At 45.5% G+C, this 7,231-nt stretch overlaps 1 long non-coding RNA gene across 1 annotated transcript; it reads right to left on the minus strand.

The window, feature by feature from the left end:
* Positions 1 to 1,145: 1,145 nt before the first annotated feature.
* LOC132654529 (uncharacterized) lies at positions 1,146 to 1,993 on the minus strand. The gene is made up of 2 exons (XR_009592157.1): positions 1,867 to 1,993; positions 1,146 to 1,282 (listed from the first exon to the last, which is right to left on the minus strand). It is a non-coding gene; the product is annotated as an uncharacterized LOC132654529 (long non-coding RNA).
* Between the last annotated feature and the right edge of the window lie 5,238 nt (positions 1,994 to 7,231).

Here is a 7,231-nt window from a genome sequence, read left to right on the forward strand (position 1 = left end):
AAGAAAAAATTACGCTGCATACATACATATGTATGCATGTATATATATCCAATCTATATGTTGTTGGTTTTGAAAAGGTCAAGTTTTCTTAGCATGGACTTTGGCCGTTTATATTACTATATCAAAAATCCAAAGCTTGTCTCTCTTGTATTGGGCCTAAAGACCTCGTTAAGCTGGACTGCAGTCCAGGCAAAGGTCAAAGCATGGAAGTAAATATTTGGAGTTGCTTAAAACAACTCAGCCTAGGGCAATATTTCCTGAACCAATGTTGCTGAGGTCAGCAACAAACCTGTCTGTGGAGAGAAAAGCACGACGGAATGGTTACCAGTCTCAGGCATGTACTTTACATGACACTCATTACATTTCTGTATTTATTTATTCTCTCTCTCCTGTGCGTGTGTGTGTGTGTGTGTGTGTGTGTGTGTGTGTGTGTGTGTGTGTGTGCAGGTGTGCCACCAACATGTGCTTGTGGAGGTCAGGGGACAACATTGGGGAGTGCTTCCCCCTTCCACCGTGTGGCACGTGGCAGTGGAACTCAGGTTGTGAGACAAGGCAGCCAGGGTCTTTAGCTGCTGAGCCGTCTCCACCACGCACTTCCCTAACCTTCCCTTGATGTTGGCATCTCCACTCCCACCGTCCTAATTTAACAGCATCCTCACAGATATATCCCACCTTCTTTAAAAGCCCTTTGACCTAGAGGCTCTCTAGATCATTTGCTAGAGTTTCCTCTTTCCCACTGCAAGCCAAAAGCCATTGTGACTGGATGTGGTGAGAAACGTAGGTAGCTCTCTATGAGTTCAAGGCCAACCTGGTCTACACAGCAAGTGCCAAGCAAGCCAAGGCTACAGAGTAAGACTCTCTCTCTCTCTCTCTCTCTCTCTCTCTCTCTCTCTCTCTCTCTTTCTCTCTCTCTCTGTGTGTCTCTCTGTCTTTGTCTCTGTCTCGCTCTTTCTTTTCTTCTTTTCTTTTCTTTTCAACACAGGGTTTCTCTGTGTAGCCCTGGCTGTCTTGGATGCACTTTGTAGACCACGCTGGCCCAGAACTCACAGAGATCCTCCTACCTCTGCCTCCCAGAGTGCTGGGATTACAGGAGTGCGACACCATGTCCAGAAGGACCTTGTCTCAAAAATAAAATACAAGAAGCATTTGTGAACCAGGTCCCTTCTATTTCCCACTTGGTTCATGGCTTTTCAGGCTTGGAATAAGGAGGCCAGCAGCAGCTTCAGGAACTATGACTGCCAGTACAAAGGATAGCTTGAATTTTGTTGCTTGACTTCTATACCTAAAAAAAAAAAAAAAAAAAAAAAAAAAAAGTTATTTATTATTATTGGGAGCAGGACATACGTGCCACACTGTGCATGTACAAATCAAGGGAAAAGTTTGTGGAGTCACTTCTGTCCTTCCAACCTTACGTGAGTTCTGAGAATCAAGTTTAGATCATCAGTCTTGCACCATTAGGCAGCAAGCAACTTCACCCGCCAAGTCATCTCCCTGGTTTTGAACTCTTATTTATTTTTAATTTTTGTGACCTGCTGACTATAACTAACCCGGCGAACACATCCAGAAGTCATGCAGTAGCACCTGGCAACACCACCAAGCCAGAGAAGATTACGTTATTTTTGCTTCTGAAGAGAATCTGATTGTGATCATTTTTTAGGGGCTCTTTTCACATCTTCTGGTGAACAAGCTGAGGGATTTAACTAAGTTCAAAACTTGGGTTGTCAGTGGAAAGCACTCACTGAACATGCCCAGGGCCCTAGCTCAGTTCCCGTCACCAGAAACAACACATATATCTAAATCAAATCTAAAATAAAGAATCTCTGTAACCAAAAAGCAGTCTAATTGAAAAAGACACAAAAGACTTACATAGGTATCTGTTCACGGAGGATGTGTGTGTGTTTAGCATCCTTAGAGAAATGCAATTCCATGCTATGATGACTGCTACTGAAAGCGCAAGAGAGGAAAGGAGAGGGAGAGAAAGATGTTGGGAAACATTTGGAGCCCTCAGTGGGTTGGAGCAGGCAGCTCAGAAGTCAAAGGTCATTTTTAGCTACAGATCAACTTCAAGGTCAGCCCTGGCTACACGGGACTATGCCTCAAACAAACAAATAAAAAAACCTGATGTGGAGAAATGGGAACCTTCATGAATTATTAATGAATGCCACAAAGAGGAAGAGTAGTATCTTTTTCCTTCTCTGTGTGTAAATATGTTGTGTGTGTATGGTCACATGTACATGTGTGTGCAGGTGTAGGCACTGTTTGTATGCGTATGGAGGCTGGAGGAGAACATGGAGTATCCTCCATCACTCTTGACCTCTCACTGAACCTGGAGCCCACTGGCAAGCTTCAGTGATCGCTCTGTCTCCATTTCCCTCCCAACCCCTGCAGTACTGGGGTCACAGGAAAGAAGCCAAAGCCATGCGAGGCTTTTTTACACAGGTACTGGGGATCCGAACTCAGTTCCTCATGCTTACACACCAAGAAGTCTTACCCACTGAGCCATTTCCAGGCTCCTGCCTCCCTCCCCCACCCCCTTTCCTTCCTTCATGTATGAGGGATGGAAGAGAGGGCTTCACGAATATCAGACAAGGACTCTCCAGCTCCTGGCTAGGTTACATCCCCAGCCCAGGAGCAAGACTTTTAAAATTATACTTCAGGACCAGCTTCCCATCTTGAGGATAAGGCTGACACCAAGATAGAACCCTCCCACCGTGAAGCAGACAGCGTGGCTGCCGCTCATGGATTGCTCTCGGACACAGGACACACTGAGGCCAGTGGTCTGAGCTGTTCCCGCAGCACGCGTGCAGTCCTTCGTGTTCTCTGACTTCAAGGGCCAATCCAGAGTTTCTGAGAAGCACTAGCTGTGAAGCCCGCAGTTTCCACCACCTGGTGGCATCCAGTGGCTGAGTCACAAGGCAGGCGTGGAGGTGGGGGTTCTGAACAGCTATTCCCACGGCTTAACTTGGCTTTGCCCTCTGGCAATAAAAATTTAAGGGGCAATAAAAGTCCCCTTGAATATTAACGACACTGGCAAGCTTTCAGGTCATGAGAACAGTTTAAATAGGACAGGGCTTAGAATCTCACACTGTTGACAAACAGCCTTTGCCTCACCTGACGCTCAGTCCTCTGCCTCACACACACACAGGAATTATATGTGTCAGTGTGTTAGGACAGAAGCGTTAAGGTATAAATCATCTTCAGGTCTCTTCATTTTTCTAACTTTCTGCTCATTCAGGAATGCTCACAGGACAAGGAGAACATTGTTGTAACCTGTCACCTCAGTTGTTATGCTGGGTTCAGAGTCACACACACACACACACACACACACACACACGCAAGTTTCAGATATGACTCATGGAATGAACAATTACAATATTGTTATGCTGTGCTGCTGCAACCAGTAAATGTTCTCTAAGATCACCAGACCATAATGAAGTTCATTATTTTATATTCAAACTTAAAAACAAAATAGTAATTACATAAAATCACAAGAACACGAGAGGCAGCTTCCAACTTATAAAATGGTTGTTTCTAAATTTACTTTGTTCTTTTTATTATTCTATTTTTTTGTTCTGTCTTGTTTTATTTTTGAGACAGGGCTCCTCTGTGTAGCTGTGGCCATCGTGAAATTCACTCTGCAAACTAGGCTGGCCTTGAACTCAGAGATCCACCTACCTCTGCCTCCTGAGGGCTGCGCTGCCGCAGCCACCACCACCGCCTGGCTGACTTTTCTTTAAGATTTATTTTTACTTTATGTATATGAATGTTTTGCCTGCACATATGTATGTGTGCCATATGTGTGCACTCCAGAGGCAGAACAGATAGATCTCTAAGTTCAAGGCCAGCCTAGTCTGTAGAGAGAATTCCAGAATAGCCAGGGCTATCCTGGGAAACCTTGTCTCAAAAAACAAACAAAACAACCCAACAACAAAACAAAAGCCTGGTAACATGCTTTTCTTCAAATGTATATAATTATTAAAAATTAAGGTAGGCTGGGTGGTGGTGGTGGTGGTGCACGTCTTTAAGCCCAGCACTCAGGAGACAGAGGCAGGCGGAGCTCTGTGAGTTCAAGGCCAGCCTAGTCTACAGAGTGAGTTCCAGGACAGCTAGAGCTACACAGAGAAACCTCCTTCTCAAAAAAAAAAAAAAAAAAATCTATTAGTTAATTAAACTAAGGTATAGAGCTGGGGCGGTGGTTGGTGGTCTTAGTAAAGAGCTCAAGATGCAAACGTGAGGATCTGGGTTCAATTTGCAGACCTCTGTAATGGTGGCTCTCACCTACCCAGCCTCTGAGAGTGGAGCGCAGCCAATGAAAGATGGCTTAAAATAAGTGATCGCTCCCAAGGAGTGACACCCATGCTTGATTTCCGGCTTCACCCATGCTTGACTTCTGGCTTCCATATGCACAAGCACACACAGACATACCTGCCTACACACACAACATATGCACACTCAAAGTGAGGTATAGTACTTGTGCAGTAAATAGCACTGATCTTAAATGTTCAGCTTAATCAATTTTTGAAAAAAATATGTATTCAAAGCAACCAAACAAGAAGTTTCCTTAATTCCCTAATGCCTCTTCTCAGACAAAGCCTTCTCTGATGAAGCCCTGATTCTGAAATTTATACCACTGACTAAGCAGATTGTGTGTGGGGTGTTAACATAGGGTCCTGTGTAGCCCCAGGCTGGCTTTGAACTTCCTATGTGGCTGAGGACAATGTCGAACTCCTGATCTTCCATCTCCATCTCCCAAGGGCTGGCATTACCAGGCATATACCATCATGCTTGGTATTAGTTTTACTTGTTTGTTTTTTTAAGTTGTAAATTATTTATTTCTAGAATTTTCCATTTTGCTTGTTTCTTATTTGTCCTTTCAGTTTTATCCCATGCACTGTCCTCTGATCATATCCCCTCATTGTCTTTTTATAATCTCCTTCTCCCTCCTTCCAAGCCCCCCCTCCTTCTCATCAAGAGGTCCTCCTTCTCCTATTTTCATAATTTTGTTTTCATGTTCCTATTTTTGTCTTTTCTCCTTTGCACTTAAGTAGGGTAGGGCTTATTCACTTGAACGCAGCTGAGCGGTGGCTGCCTCCCTGAAGAATGTGACTCCCTGACCCCAATGGCCATTAACTACAGCTTGAGATTTGTTTCCAATGCCTGTGTGTTTATGTGTTGTGGGTACATATGTGCGTGTGTGTGTGTGTGTGTGTGTGTGTGTGTTTTGCCTATGTATGTGTATGCATGTATGCCTGTGTGAGCCCCTGTGTGCCCCTGTGTGGGTAGGTGTGCTTGCATGTGAAGACCTGAGCTTGCAGTCAGGAAGGGAATTGTCCTCCCTCCGTTTCTTCTCATTTGATGGGTTTCTCAACAAGCCCAGAGCTTACCTCTGTGGTACTCTTGCTTCCTGGCTTGTTCTGGGGATCCTCTTGTCTCTGCCTATAGAGGCTGGGACTGCAGATGGTCCTCCATGCTCATCCTGCATTCAGTCCTCTGTTGGTGGTGCTGTTTGGGGGGAGGATTAGAACTTTATTTATGTATTTGTTTGTTTGTTTGATTAATGGGTAAGACTGTTTTGTCTGCTTGTGTGTCACATGTGTGCTAGTGCCTAGGAGGTCAGAAGAGGACGTCAGATTCTGTAGGCTTAGATTTTTCAACAAACCTACTTTATTTAAGGTTCTTAAACGCTTCTACCTCCCTTCCACCTACTGAACAGAGGTAGGGGAGGAAGAAGGTTATTAGGAAAACGGGGTTGTAGATCATTTTAGACGTAGTTCCTTGGTCCAGTCCACTCTTTGTTGTCCGGATACCAGCAGTCCAGTCCAACTGCCAACACCAAACAGCAACACGATTCAGCAGAAACATTGACTCCACTGAATCTGAACAGGTCAGCAAAGGCTGCAAGATTCGGTTGGATTGCCCCGAGAAGTTCTCTAGAGTGTTCCTCTTTGTGAAGTGTTGAAGAACAAAGACCAGCCAATCGATGTCAATCCAGAAAGCACTGTCTCGTTGTCCATGGGCTTCGAGGTGTCTGTGTACCTCCTCTTCGCAGAGGCCACCCACGGAGGTTTTCAGCTGGCCAAAGTCATGCCCCTAGCACGAGACAGCCTGCAGCAAAACATCACGTCACATGCCCTCTCACAGGACAGCCTTCCTAGAGAAAGTGTGTCACTGGGGCAGGCCTCCACCCACTTTTAGTGCCCACTCCTTGTTTTCTGTGTGGCAGGGATTATGATCTCTTCGCTTCCTGTTCCAGTCACCTGCTCTTCCCCCCCCCCCCCCCAATCACAGACTCTCCTCTGGAACTCTAAGCTAAAACAAACTCTTCCATAAGTGGCTCTTTGCTCGAGGTGCTTTATCACGGGGACATGGTTCATGCTGGACGCTTGGTGCACTGTGCCAGTGGCAAGGTGGTGGCACTGTTAAGAAATGTCCCCAGTGCAGGGTAGAGAGGTGACTGGAGCTGTGCCCGGAGGTGACTGCAGACCTCACTCGTGACTTCATGCTTGTTAGAAGAGGTTGTTATAAAGACTTACCCTGGCCTGGTGGTGGCGCACACCTCTGATCCCAGCCCTGGGAGGCCAACGCAGGGGGATCTCTGTGAGTTGGAGGCCAGCCCGTTCTACAGAGTGATTCTGGGACAGCCAAGGCTACACAGAGAAACCCTGTCTCAAGAAACCAGAAAAAAAAAAAGAAAGTGAATTGCACAGACTACATTCATCTAGCTCTTGTTAAGACCACACTCCCCTCAGACAAACATACACATTCTGTGTAAGAGCGGTTCATTTTGTTACATCACTTTAGCTCAACTTGCTTCTCATTTCTTGATCTCTGTTGATAGACATCTAAGTTATTTCCAGCTTGGGGTAAACTTGCGATTGTTGTACGTTCGTTTAGGCAAACATCTGTACTCCCTTAAGTAAAAAGTAAGGTGCCAGGAATGGCGGTCATGGCTTTGGTCCCAGCGCTCAGGCAGACAGGCCGATCTCTAGGAGTTTGAGTCCAGCCTGTTCTACAGAGCAAGTTCCAAGACAGCCAGGGATACACAAAGAAATCCTGTCTTCAAAAACCAAAACAACAACAACAAACAAAAAGAAACCCTGTACTTTTTTTTTTTTTTTTTGGTCGTTTAAAAGGTTTTGTACATGTCTTTGCTTTCAGCCTTGGAGGGCTGGTCATGGGGAAGGAAAGCCCCGTGAGTGACTTCCATGTTGCTCATGGGAGAAGAACTCAG

Source organism: Meriones unguiculatus, chromosome 6, assembly GCF_030254825.1.
Source record: "Meriones unguiculatus strain TT.TT164.6M chromosome 6, Bangor_MerUng_6.1, whole genome shotgun sequence".
NCBI classification, from domain to species: Eukaryota; Metazoa; Chordata; class Mammalia; order Rodentia; family Muridae; genus Meriones; species Meriones unguiculatus.